This window comes from Castanea sativa, chromosome 9 (genome assembly GCF_040712315.1).
Source record: "Castanea sativa cultivar Marrone di Chiusa Pesio chromosome 9, ASM4071231v1".
In the NCBI taxonomy this organism is placed as follows: Eukaryota; Viridiplantae; Streptophyta; class Magnoliopsida; order Fagales; family Fagaceae; genus Castanea; species Castanea sativa.
In genome coordinates, this window is record NC_134021.1 from 22802984 (window position 1) to 22817967 (window position 14984).

Genomic DNA, 14984 nt, shown 5'->3' on the forward strand with positions numbered 1-14984 from the left:
CTCCTCCAACTAGTTTAATCCTTTTTTGGCTGCCCTCCAAAGTCCAAACTAGTTACATTAGTCATCACACACATATGTAGAAACAAATTAACATCATTTTTTTTTTTTGATGAGATTTTTTAGTCATCATATTGATTGCAATAGATATATTATAGTGTATTATTTGATTTATGCAAGCTATGTAACGTATATTTACGTTAGGAGATCTAATATTTCTTATTAAGCTTATATTAAAAATTAATTATTATATATTTATATTTAATTTATTTATTAATAACACAAAGATCCAATCTATTAATATTGTGATTGTAAACAGTTACTTAATTTTTTTAGAAATAAAATAAATTATAGAACTTTTATTAGTATATATTATACAAATTTATATAAAATTGTACATCACTAATGTGGACCAAATACAATAATAGCCACTCAAATACACACTAACCTTGCAAATTTACCAAAAGTCTCTTTCATCTCACCATTAGTTGTCCTGCCTTCTATTTGAGCCTGAAATTATTCACTAATTCGAGAGGAATCCTCCTTTGTTCCTCCTCTCACAATAAGTATGAGTCTAATCTTGTTGTGAGAAGAGAAAACTCTTCCGAAATGAGTGAATAATTTCTCTTATATATGGAGCTCTATTGCATTGCGAAGTGTTGTGCATCTTCAAGGGTATGTATCATGTTCTTGTCCCTCCTCTCACAACAAGTGTCACTAAGGCCTACATTTTTTTTTTTTTTGGCCATAGTGTCACTAAGAAGGCCTACATTTGTTTTGAGAGAAAGGACTCCTCCCAAATGAGTAAATAAGTTCTCCTACTGAGCTCAGTTGCGTTGCAAAACTTCATGCGTCTTCAAGGATGTGTCCCGTTGGCATTAGGCATGAAACTGAACTCGTAACATCTCGAACCTGTATTGGGTTTTGGCACTCAATTACCAGCTAGTAGACATTGAAACCTGTCACCCCATTTTAAGCCAAGAAATAACGCAACAACTTGAGCCTCCTCCTTTGTGTGGCTCTCCGTAACTTTCATGCTTCTCGCCACAACAAATATAACATTGCGGTCTCCCCCACGACAACGAAATGGGTTGGTGCTCAATAATACTAAGGATTGACTGTTCAACTCCATAGTGCTGCAATGGTCCATTAGTATTAACGGTAAGTCTGTCTGATCTTAATATGGTTGGATTTCTCTGTATAAATCTCCTAAGAAAGCTTGCCCCATTTCCAATATCTTGGTTGGGTGAGGGAAATGTCATGGTTTTTGTTTTTAAGAAAACATTTTTTCAAAAGAAAAAATCCATAGGTAAATGTTATGATTCTTGGAAACTATTCTAGGAAAGTAATTTTAGAAAACACATGAATTATTTGAAAACAACTGAGAGAGTATTTTTTGAACAACTTGGAAAATTCATCTTTAAAACAAATTTTGAAACCCATCATTGAAAACATTTTTAAAAAATACTGTTTGGAAACAATTTGGAAAAATCTTTTGGAAAACAACTTTTAAAAAGATATTTTAGAGAGTATATGGTGGCAGCAGATGCTGAGTCTAAGAACACAAATTGTGATTTAAGGAGGCAATATATAGAAGACAGTTACTCGAAAGACTCAAGATGCTTCTTTGGTGAACTATAGCAAATATCCTCCCAACAAAGGATAACTTGATCAGGTTTTTGGATACTAAGAATGCAGGGTGTTCACCGTGTTGATACCCATTTTTTCACATATTTATGACCTGACAAGAAAGCCCAAAAGCACTGGCAGTTTTAGAAATTTTTTCTAAGGCCGTAATTAAGAAACTTAAATTATACAAAATTTTGAATATTTTATCATCATAATCACCGCACACCCTTGCTGCGATAGTCACTCCACAAGTATAAGTGTTTGTGGGATGTAGGGGGCAAGAGTCAGGGTTCAAGTCTCCAAGAATGAGCTTCACACACATATATACTTAGATTAGACTAGAGTAAAAATTTTATTTTGTATAAAAAAAAAAAAAACATCACAAAAAAATGCAAAAACATAAAGCTTTATAGTTTCCTTTTACAAACAAAATTAAAAGGCAAAAATGGAGAGAGAGAGAGAGAGAGAGAGAGAGAGAGAGAGAGAGAGAGAGAGAGAGAGAGAGAGAGAGAGAGAGAGAGCAATAAATAATACATGGTGTAGTGATTGCTAGCCAAGCCATTGAGGAGTAGAGCTCCTGCTATCACTGAAGAGAACTCACGGCCACAATCTCTCACAATCTCTCTCTTGATAGATTTTTTTAGTAACATGATATTAGAATTTATTTATTTATTTTTATGGAATGTTGAACAAGATACAAATCTGAATGATTAGAGTTTTTTTTTAATGAGCTTTTGTTGAATATTTTTTAATTTGTTGTTGTTTGGTCCAATCTTGTTGTTTTTGGCTATTTTTTAATGTTATTTGAACTCATTTTTATTGTTATTTGAACTTGTATTTATGTTTTTGTTTGAGGAGTGAAGGATTATGTTTGTGGGGGGGGGGGGGGGTGAGCAATGCTAGAGACACAAAAAAATTTCACAACAATTCCTACATTAGCATACAAAAATTTTATTATGTCCCTATCATTATTTTTATTTTTATTGAATCCAAATTCTTGAGATTATCAACTTATGGTGGTCAACATTCATTTTAGTGTAGACAAAACACGCTAATTTAAATATAATTATGTTATAATTTTTTTTGCAAGTATAATTTTTTTTTTTGGTAAGTTAGGTTAGTCTTGTGATCACCTTGACTTGAAAGAGTAATTAGCCCTAACAAAAGTAATTAGCCCTACCAAAAGCCAAGCAAAACAAGTCCCAAAGGCCAAACAAGAGAGCTAGAAGTATAAAAGATTAATGGGCCAAGCCCAAGAGCCCAAAACAAGAGGAAATAAAAGCCTAAACTTACACTTAGGCTAAAAGAGAAATATAAGAGAAAACCATCTACGACAGAATAAAACAGGATAATAAGTGTAACTCAAGGATGGTCCACCATCCCTTAAATGGGGAATGAAGTCAAGAGATGACCTCTATGAGAGGCATCTTTCAAGAATAGTAAATCTGGGCCTAGCATAGCCCAAATACCATGAGAAATGAAAAAAAAATAAAAAATAAAAAAAGCTCAAAAGTCAAAACAAGTCTGCTATAGAATGACCTCGGCAAGATGAAATAAATTAGGCTCAAGACCCTATTGATCAAGTTATGAATATTTGGCCCATAAAGGCCCAAATCATTTCGTATAAAAGGATATGTGCAACCTCTTACCTTTAGAGAGACACAACAAATTAAACGAAAAGGATGAAGAAAGAGAAAGAAAGGAGAATATGAAGAACAAAAAAAAAACGCATGAAGCAAAATAGGACCAAAAATCCAAGGAATGCAAGGTAAGGCCTAGGCCCTACCCTTCTACATCTCAACCATGCAAAGGAATAGGACCCACGCGATGTTGAAGCTCAAGAGTTGTAGTTTGGTGGAGGGGGGAAAATGCCTCAATTTGTTATTTTTCAAGACCCTTTTTTGGAGATTCTTTACTAGGAAAATATCTATTCCATAAATGGGAGTAGCTGGTGGAAATCAAGTGGTGCATGCTTAAGAGTATTGCCAAAAATAAGGGAATTTTATATTGTGATGAAAAAACTAAGACTCCCTTAGTTGGGTGACCCAAAGAGGGCAGTAGACAATAGAGAGAGAACAAGTTGAGGAGTTGATTGTCCATAGTAGATTAGAGGCTTGGTGAGAAGAAGGGTAAATATGGGAAAACACTCACCTAAGTTTGGGTATAAAGAGACAAACAACACCCATGAATATGTAGCACAAAAATTGAGGCAACCCTTTTAGGAAAGAAAGGAGAAAGAGAAGAAAGTAGAGAGTGGCATCTAAGAAAACAAACAATATCTAGAGTAGAAAATAGTATGTAATTAGTATGCACTACTATGGTATCTTTCCCTTTCCCCAAAGAGCCATACCTTTTATAAACTTCTTAAAATAGCTATTTAGATTCAATCTCAAAGCTCATTGTTTTGTGCCCACCATATATAGTAAGACTATGTGGGTTAGGGTTGAGATCTTCTTAGCCCATTTTCTGCAAAGTGCATATCATAAGTACTTATGCGTATATTATATGTATCCATATACCTACAAGTATTTTGTTTGTTCTGAATATGTGGGCTAACAGTATTTGAGCTAAAAATCATTGGGCTATTTATATATTGTTCTTTAGTGTTTTGGAGTATGTTGTTTTATGCACAAACTAGTTCACAAAGCCCATTCTGTGGAGAGAACTAGGCCCAACTCCCTCAGATCTAATCAATCTCAGCCCAAGTCCACAGACAACACAAAAAAGGCACCTAGATTCTGCAATGGTACTCAAGAATGAAGAATCAACTCTCTACATGCTACTACATTATGACTTAGCTCTATAAGTTGGAACTTAATGAACATTCAATTAGATGGGATGTAAATTAATTTTAGAAGAAAAAATGTTAAAATTATTTCATACCCTCCCAATTTTGCGCTGCTGGAAGAAGACCAAAAGGCTAAATTCTTGTTGTTAGGAGCTATGGTATTAGTCTATTAGATATTGTATTAAAGGCCATAAACTTAGCCCTCCATGAGAGTCAACTACTTTTCTATGAAGAGGTGGCTAAGAGTTTAAACAAGATCTTTCTAGAGCACAAAAAGTCAAAGAGATCAACTCTAGCCAGCACTCACTCTAGAAGATGGGAACAACGGAAGAAGCCTATGCAAATAGCAACTGAAGCTAAACTATGATGCAAGTTTGATTCTTGTGTTGCTATAGTTGCTAGATATTAAAGAGAGAATTTAGTAATTGATTTTTTTTTTTTTTACTAAAATGTGATAGAAGTATATTAATAGAGGAAACGAAGCATGTACATTACACCAGCCAAGACATGTGAGAGTGCTGACGTGGCTAGATCCAGACCCTACATATGGGCTAGCTGTGACGGAAGGAAGGGAAACGTTGGCTGAAGAAAAGGATCTTTGGTTCGTGCCAACAGCGTGACCCCCTTGGGGAAGAGTGAGATTTGCACCTGACATAGACACCCAACACTTACACAAAAGGGAGATAGTGACCTCATATGGTTAGATGTTATAGAATCCCCTTATTGGCTGATTTTGTGCTGGATCATTGTTGAGGACACGTGCATCACTCCTAGCTTCCCTGATGTCCTTTTCCTTACTTATGGCTTTCTTCCCACATAGTAGTAGAGCCACCCTTCATTCCACTACCTTGACATTTGCGTGTTTTCTCTCTCCTCCAACCATAATATAGTACAATAGCTATAATAGGGCTTGAAATGGGCGAATAAGGTTTGATAGCTGTCTTAATGTACCTCACAACATTCCTCATACTATAAGAGGAACATGTTGTTGAGCAATTAAGACAAGGACCTAGAGAAAACAAGAGAAAGAGCAGAAAGTTTGGGTAGGAAAGTGAAGTAGAGAAAAAAAAAAAAAAGGCTTTCTTTAAGGAGAACATCACCACTGTACAAAGACTTTTGATTTTCACATAATAGAGAGTTCTAAAGAGTGAGGGACATTCTTACCTTGCTCATACATGGTTTTTCATCCCTTCTAAAGGATTTTCCACGTATTTTCTCATATCTTATTTACTTTCCATGTTATGCTTTCCATTTCTCTCAATATTAAAGTGTTAAAGTTCTTATTTTCATTGTTCTTAAGCTTTTTTACTTAAATGTACTATTAGACACATCACCTATTCTCTTACATAGTTTTGATAATCTAACTTGCACGTACAAAGTACATGACAGAACCCAAAGGATATGCTGAAGAAAAGCAGCCAAACACAATGACTAGCAAAATCCCAGGGGGACATAAAAAGAAAAAAATAACAGAAAGTATAAAAATACAAAAGCAAACAAATGGGAATAAACACATAAAAGTGTTCATCAGTGGGAGAGGCTTAGAGAGAGCCGCTAGTATTCATCTAGTAAAGATGTGGCTCCTCAAAGAATTGCCTTAGGGTGGGTATATTACTTTTCGAAGTGAAAAGTGTTTCTAGCATTCCATAGTGACCAAGATGTCATTGCCCATATTTCCAACTCTTTTTAGTTCAGCCGATCAACCATGTGACGAGCTAGAATGTAGAAGTTTGAAGAGCATTACTCTTTTGAAGCTTACCTCTAACTAGGGCCCAAACGTTCCTCACAAATGGGCATTCCCATAGTATATGGGATATTGTTATATCATGCAAGTCACAAATGGTGTAGCGGGGATCAATTTGAACTTTCTGGTTAAGGAGGTTGACCCGGGTAAGGAGGATGTTGGAGCAGGCTCTCCAAATGAAGGTTCAGACCTTTAGGGGAGTACACAACATCCAAAGCATTTTCCATAGTTTCCGATCTTGGCTGGCGATTGAGTGTTCGCCCCCTGGGGATCTATTAAGACGTAACACAACCTAGTAGGCGGACTTGACTAAGAAGGTTTTGCTCTTAGTCTCAACCCAGCATAACTTATCCCTACTCCGAATTCCTCCTAACTTGATGCCTAAAATATCATCCCTTATAGAGGCCGAGAACATGGACTAGATGGCATTTCTAACCCATTGCCGTGTACCTGGATCAAAAAGCCTTCGTACTTTTAAGGATTAATCAGCTCTAGGTTTGAAAATAGGGGGAGGGGAGCCATTTATGGCTGGCTACACTCACAGTCTCTCCATCACCTATCTACCATGTCGAGCCTTCCATGATGAGCTCCCTAGCTTGAACAAAATTCCGCCGAACAAAGGGCGGGTTGGATCCTAATTCAGTGTCCATAAAAGAGCACCTCGGAAAATATTTTGCTTTATAGATATGGTAGAACAATGATTGGGTACCCTGGATAAGTTGCCAAGCCTGCTTAGCCAACATGGCCAAGTTAAAAGTATTAAGGTTTCCAAAGCCCATGCCACCTTTATTTTTGAGAGAGCATAGTTTTCCCCAGTTTATCCAATGAATTTGTCTCTCGTTACATGTCTACCCCACCGGTATTTAGCTAAAACCAAGTTAATCCCATCACATATTGCCTTTAAAATCTTAAAAATAGTCATAGAGTAGGTCGATATTGCTTGGGCTACAATTTTTTAATCAAGATTTCTCTTCCAGCCTTGGAAATTTGTTTTTCTTTCCATCCCATCACCTACTTAGGAATCCACTCTTGTAATTTTTTAAAAGTACCCACCTTAGACTTTCCACCAACCATAGGAAGCCCTAATATCGCCTATAATCCATCATTATTTGTGCCCCCAACAAGGACCGAATCCCCTCCTTAATGTCATGGCTGGTGTTTCGCCTAAAGAACAAGGTCGTTTCTTGTCAATTGATGGCTTGGCCTGAAGCTTCTTCATATTGTGAAAGGAGGTGGAGGAGATTTTGGCATTTAGTGTGGGTTGCCTCGTAGAAGAAAAGTCTATCATTAGCAAAAAGCAATTGTGAAATACAGATTCCCCCTCTACAAAATAGGATTCCTTGTGTTTTACTTGCCTTTGTTGACTGTTTCAATAATTTGGATAAACCTTCAACACATAAGAGAGAAAGGTAAGGGGGAAAAATGTCACCTTGTCTAATTCTATGTGACGGCTTAATGAAACCCTTTGGTTCACCATTAATAAGCACCGAGTAAGAAGTTGTTTGGACAGTTTTCATAGCTAAGTCAACCCACTGCTTAGATAGATTTATCTTGAGCATTATTCTCCTAAGGAAGGCTCATTCCACTTTGTCATATGCTTTACTAATATCCAATTTCACCTCCATATGAACAATCCTCCCTCTTCTTTTGTTTCTCATTTTATGGAGCATCTTGTATGCGACAGTAGTGTTATCTATAATGAGTCTTTCCGGCACAAAAGCACTCTGGGAATTTGAAATAGTATTGGAGAGAACAAATTTCAAGCAATTTGCTAAGACCTTAGATACAATCCATGAGACAACATTGCTCGAGCTTATTAGACATTACTCAGTTTTATACTAGGGTTTATTCTTCTTTGGGATTAATACGATTTGTGTAAAATTCATCTTTGGGAGACACTTACCCAAGTGTAGAACTAAAATTACAACAGCTATAACATCAGATCCAACAATATGCCAGTACTTCTAGAAGAAGAAAGGGGACATGTCATCCGATCCTAGAGCTTTAGAGAGTGCATCTAAAATAAGGCCACCCTAACTTCTTCTGGAGTATAAGGGTGGGTCAGCTTTTGATTAATACTATCAGTTACCACATAATCAACCGAACTCAAAACCTCGTCCATGCATGTCTGGTTTGAGGTGGTGAACAAATTCTTGTAATAATTTTCTACAACCGTTACAATCCTTCTCTCATCAGTTTGCCACACTCCATGATCATCATGAATCCATTCTATGTTATTTTTTCTTCTCCGTTGGCTTGCCCTTTGGTGAAAGAATTTAGTATTTTTATCACCTATCAGGAGCCATATAGACCATGATCTTTGTCTCCAAAAAAAATTCCTCATGGTTTCATAAATCCTTTCCAAGTTTTCCCCATAATCTCCATTAGTAAGCTCCATTAATTCTTGTTGCTTAGCTTTCAAGCGGATATTTGTGTTTCTAAAAGTGCTTCGGCTCCATAAAAAAGATTCAGACGGCAACATCTAATTTTCTCTAATAATTAATACATAAGGCTCCCATATGGCTGGTCGTGATTCCATGATTGCCTAATTTGATTTTCACACTCTGCATGAGAAACTCGTTTCCCTTCAAAGCGCTGTATCTTCTTTTTCTGAGTTCGCCATGTTTCTGTGGGTTGAGTTTCTAGCATAATAAGGTCATGGTCAGAATAGGATACACATAAATGGGTGATCTTTGTCGCTAGAAACATCTCTCTCCATTCAACTATAGCACAAGTGTTGTCTAGTCTCTCCTTTACAAACTCATCCCCCCATCTTCCATTTCGCCATGTAAAACTTTTACCACTATTGCCCATATCCACAAGGTTGTAGTGGAGAAGGGCACTTCAAAAGTTTTGCATTAGCATAAGCGGTTTAGGAAGGTGTCCATTCTTTTCATCAGAGGACAGGATATCGTTGAAAATGCCAATGCAAATCCACAGTAGGGTTGCTCGGCACTGTAAGTGTCTCAATAATGTCCAAGTCTTAGCTTTCCATTGATCCTCCAAAAGTCCATACTCATCAGTGAATCTCTATGTACCCTGCAAAGCATCAGTCACAAATGTATCAATATGGTTAGGAGAAACGGTTTGAGTGTGCACCACAATATCATTCATCCACCAAAGAGCCAATCCTCCACTCCGTCCCATAATAGGGACTGCCTCCATCCCATAAAAGTTCAACTCAGTACATATAGTTTGCATTTCTTGTAAACTTAATTTTGTATCCATAAGAAACAAAATAGTGAGTCCTTTTTGTCTTACTAGGTTAGTGAGTACTTGAACTACACGACGATTCCTAAGCCCTCGGTAGCTCCAGCTTAAGATGATCATTGTGCTCGGCAGGGCTGAATAGTAGTCTCCGCCGTTTATGCATGATTGAAGCCCAACACTTCCATAGGTTTGTGTCATTTTGAATTTTCATCGTTCGAAAAATGGCCAACTTCAACAGTGGAATGGTAGTCTCATTTTTGCCCCAAAGCAGTCTTAGGTAGTGCTTCATTATTCTTAATACCCTAAGTTCTATCTTTTTTCTTTCGTTTGGTTTGGGTGGTCCCACCCACGTTTTTCATGAGTTGGGAGTCACATGGGCATCCCATTCCACTAGTCGTCTCATTATTCTGCATGTTTACCAGAACTTCTGAGGTGTCCATTCCATGGAGACAATCCATATTGGCCTTTGTTATGTCAGTTGCTTTGGTGTTTGAGGAATGAATCGTTAATTGGGGGGAAATTTTTCTATACAGGGGGGACAAACTATCCATGTGGGGCCTTAGGATTACTACCTAGATTCTTTCCATGTGTGGTTGTTGTGTGGTTGTTAGTGCCAACGTCAACTGGGGGTCCCATAATGGTGCCCTAGGTTAGGACATACTAGCTCCCACTAAGCGTTCATATTTGAAGGCCACCATCAACCGTTTTCCCTTTAGGGTCACCACCACTAGTCCACCACGATAGAGAGGTTTGTCCAGAGGAAGTTCAACATGAACCCATAAGAAGCGAACTTGGTCCGACTCCAAAGCTTTGGTAGCATCGATCACTATCCCAAGCTTACCCCCGATATCTCTAGTAGCATCTTCAGTCATGAGATCAAACGATAGGCCCCATATTTGGATCCAGAAAGGTGCGTGAGTGAACATGATGGAATGACTTGCCATACCCTTCTCCCATCATTACAACACAAGATGTTGGTCGTCGAAACTCCACAAGCCACTATCTTGCACCCAGCGGAGTTGGCTTTCAAACTTAAATTTGAATAAGTACAACCCCTCTTCACCGTCGACAATCCTAAGGTCATTGCTCAACTTCCAAACAATTCACATAAGATTTTTAACGGTGCGATGGTTTATCAGTTTCGCTGTAAGGAATCGACCAACGAGGGTGAGTGAGTAATCCACACTCCTAAGGGTTTGGGTCGAAGGGTGGGGTTTACTGTGATATCCCGACCATTGCTTTCTATCAACTTTATTTTTTGAAGTCTTTCATTGAAGTATGTATCCATGATGATGAAGAGTAGATGGGTAAGGAGTGGAGATGGTAGAGACATAAGAAAAACACCAGCACCCAAGGGAGACGGCAGAGACAAAACTCATACAAGAATGAGAGAAAAGGCTCGCCCTAGATGAGAGAAATTTTTTTTTAGAATTTAGTAATTGCTATCTTCTTCTTTTTCTTTTTTCTTTTTTTTTTTTCTTAAATGGTAAAACACCTATATCATAAAATCATGTCAGATTTACTCGTGGTGACCTTTTTTTTTTCTTGAGAAATGCTAAAATTATTACAAATTTTAATAGAGCATAAAAACTAATATGGTAAGAATATAATTGATGCCACTTAAAACAAAATAATAAATAAATATTTTAATTTCTTTTTTATGATTGGGGGAAATCAATTTGTAAGGCTTATATTAAAGTAAAATTTTAGTATTCCTAGTATCCCTTCTATTTTTAATAAGAGAAATGCTATGTACACATAATTTTCATTATGATAAAGTTTAGCTACAAAATCGGTTGTAGTCTTAGTCTACAAACTCACTCAATATTTTTTTATTGGAGTTGAATTTTAACAAATCCACCATTGGATTACATCTTCTTCTTATATCCTCCAAGTTTGCAAAATTTCAAGAAAATTAAAGATCAAGACAATTAAAGATCAATAGCTATGTCATCAATAAATTTTTAAATTGCAAGTTTTTATAATTTAAAATTATGCATAAAATATAAGTTTATAGATTATGTAGTAAATAATATCCGATTGATATAAAATTTGACATATGTATTAAAAGCGTAAAAAACATACAATTCAACGGTTAGATTTTCAAAATATATAATAATATTTATTTTATTGAGTGAGTTTGTACCCTAAAGCTACCACCAATTTTGTAACTAAACTTTGTCCTTTTCATTATGCTTTTACAAATAAATCTTAATAAACACCAACAATATAACCAATTGCAAAAAATGAGATTTAAAAAATAAAATAAAATATATATTATCCATCCGAAACACTATAAAGGGGTCATCAGTTTTACAATACTTTTTTTTTTTTTTTTTTTGCTGAATATCAGTTTTACAATACTGATGAAACTTGAATGGCATTTAGCATATTACTCCTGTCCAAGTACAATGCCAAGTTCACATGATTTGCAAAAAATGTGGCAATGACAACTACAATCCAGGTCACAAACTTTAGCCAGAAAACAATGCTTATGGATTTCCTTTGAAGTTGGGGATTAGCATGCAATAGGCCGTTGTAGTTATCTACTATACTTGGTTAGTGGTTCTGCTTCCAACAATCTCAATTCATATCCATGACTTACCAAATTTAAAATGATTAAATCACTGCAAAACAAAGGCTCCAATTTACTTGAATGTAAATTTTGAAGAATTTTTGGGTGGAAATAAGAAATAGAAATATAAAAAAACAAAATTTAGCTCCAACCACCAATAGAAAGATAACATTAATGGTTGTTATATGTAATGCACATGACTCATTTAATTCAACCAACCCAATGAGTTATGTGTATTACATATGAAGAGACACATATCATCTTCTAATTGGTGGTTGGAGCCTAAGCTCCAAACATGTTTGAGCTAAATTTTTTTCATATAACTAAGGTCTGAAAATGAAGACATTTTTCAAGACAAGTGAATATATATATATACTAGCCTCATCACACGCGCGAAACGCGTGCAATGAGGTTTTTTTTTTTGATTTAGTATTATAATTTTTTTTCATCACAATTTGAAAAAATAGATTGGATTTTTTTTTCAAAGAGAATAAGATTCATTTTTCAATTAGAAGCTTTTGCGTATTTATCTAAATCCAATTGATGATGTAATAATTATAAAAAGAAATTGATAATGTAATAAATCCAAAAAAAAAATGATAATATAATAGTTTAAAAAAGAAACATGGGATAGTTTAGTCTGACACTTTTTTTTTTTTTTTTTTTTAATGTGGGATAGTTTTTCCTTATTGTATTGGAGGGGTAGTTATTTTCTTTTGAATGTGAGTAGTGGGAAGTTATTTTCTTTTATTCTACACGTTTCTTTTTTATGAGAAATTCTATTCAGAAAATGTGGAGAAGATAAATACGTGGGGAGTTTTTTAAGCTATTGAGTAGAAATAGGAATTTATTATTTTTGTCAATTTACTATTTTAACCCCATTTTTAAGTTTTAGGTAGGGGTGTTTTTTACATAAAAATAATAATAACTAACTTTCTTTTGCCTATTTACTATTTTAACTCCATTTTTAAATTGTTGATTAGTTAATTTAGGGGTATTTTTGACAGGAAAAAAAAACAATAACTAACTTTCTAAATCCTCTTTATATACACACACACACACACACACACATATATATATATATATATATATATATATATATATATATATATATATTGAGAAGCTTTATTGAATGAACCATATGTTACATACAAACGTTCATTAAAAAAAAAAAAAAAAACCCTTTTGGCACTTGTTCTCCAAAAACAAAAAACCTTTTGGTACTTGTTCTCCAAAAACGGAGGATTATCACTTGGAGAACAAGTAATTCCGCATTATGCCAATTCATTTTTCTGGGATCATATATCATTCTCAAAGTTTGGTCAACTGATCTTCCAATTCCTATCAATTTTCGACTCTCAAAAAAAAAAAAATCCTATCAATTTTCAATCGCCTACAGTCACCCCCATGTTTACATTGCCGCAAATAATAAAAGAGCCCTTTATTGGAATTTCTGAAACTTACAACACCTCTGCACACCTATCTATCATATACAGAAGATTAAAAACCACTAGATAAAAATAAAATATTAAACACTACCCCCTACAATAAACAAAAAAACTACACTTAGGGGGTCTTATTTTCAACTATCCCTATTCATAGAGCTCTCCTGTTGGCTGGAATGGTGTGCTCTAACTAGAGCCTTGTACATACTTCATTGCCAAAACCTGTTTATACTTTAGCAACTTCCTTTTGCGATATTCCTCATTATTCGATGATGGTTCTTCAACATCATCTGCAAATCGGACCTTCTTCTTTGATTGACATTTCTCAGATCCTACCCTCCCCCAAAAAAATCAAAATCAAAACTTATAAGTAAATCAAATTCTATAAAAAAAATTTATTTTACAGAAAGGAAAATTTTATTTTTTGGATTAAAAAAAACTAGAAATTGAAGTACACAATTAGCATAAAAAAAAGTGGTAAAAGTGAAAGAAAAACATACCCTTTATCTTGTTTTTACCATGGGAGTACAGGATGGTACCATATTCAGATTCAACCTTTTTCATGAAATCCGAAAGGAGGCGCTTATGGAGTTGATGAACAAGAAGAACTACACTTCCTGAGACCGCAAAGACTGCCATGAATCCAACTCCCATAGAATTCGACATTTCTCTCTCCTTCTCTGTGTTTGTCTCTCAAAATATCAGACTTTATTTTGGATCAAATATGATGACCATTTGGAACATCCATGGACAAGAACACAGAAGTAGACAAAAGAAATAAAGGGTCTAAAGAAAACATTCTAGGCCAAGATGAAGAAAGAAGTTGTTGTTAGCGGTTGGTGCAATGTAATGTTAAAAAAATCAAAAACGAGGAAAGAAGGGCTGTACAAGAAAACCATGACCGTTTCTCTTAAATAGGACCATTGTAAACATCAATATTCATTGGCACACATGGCATTTAATCATTGAATATATTGAGATGAAAGCTATGATAACATCTTCTAGATGAAAAAAGAAAATTAGTTCCTTATTGGTTATTTTTGGACTTAAAAGTTGAAAATAATAAAACTATTAAAGGAAAGAAGAAGAAAAATAACAATAATAGAGAGAAGACGACCCAAACTCTTTGATATTTTTAAATAAGGTCTTATCCACTGCCTTTGAAATTCAGGGAAACCAGTAACTACCCCGCTGTTGATATTTGGCAAATGGCATGACTGCGTGGGTTTAAACTCTGTGACTTCGCTCAATTTTTGGTCAGTTTGATGTATGACATTTATCAGATTAATAAGTGATAGATAGAGATTTCCCAACTTTTATTGTACAATTTTTATCCATAATATCTTATTAAGTCTTATCTCTCACAACCTCTACTCTACGTCAAATACCCACCCTACAAGGAATTCAGTTTTTCTTTTTTCTCTTTTTTATTTTTCTAAGTAATTTACCCATAAAAATTCGAGGTGGTAAATCTGTGGGCAAAGGGAGGTTTCCTTTCTTTTATATTGTAGCCCTTTTGTGGGTGAAGTGAGTTTGTTTGTTTTTTTTTCCCCCCCTTTTTTAGCAATGCTAAAGAGTTGTCATAACAAATACTCA

At 35.2% G+C, this 14984-nt stretch overlaps 1 long non-coding RNA gene across 1 annotated transcript; it reads right to left on the reverse strand.

The window, feature by feature from the left end:
- Positions 1-13355: 13355 nt before the first annotated feature.
- Positions 13356-14189, reverse strand: LOC142611119 (uncharacterized). Its single transcript, XR_012839952.1, has 2 exons — positions 13889-14189; positions 13356-13720 (listed from the first exon to the last, which is right to left on the reverse strand). It is a non-coding gene; the product is annotated as an uncharacterized LOC142611119 (long non-coding RNA).
- Between the last annotated feature and the right edge of the window lie 795 nt (positions 14190-14984).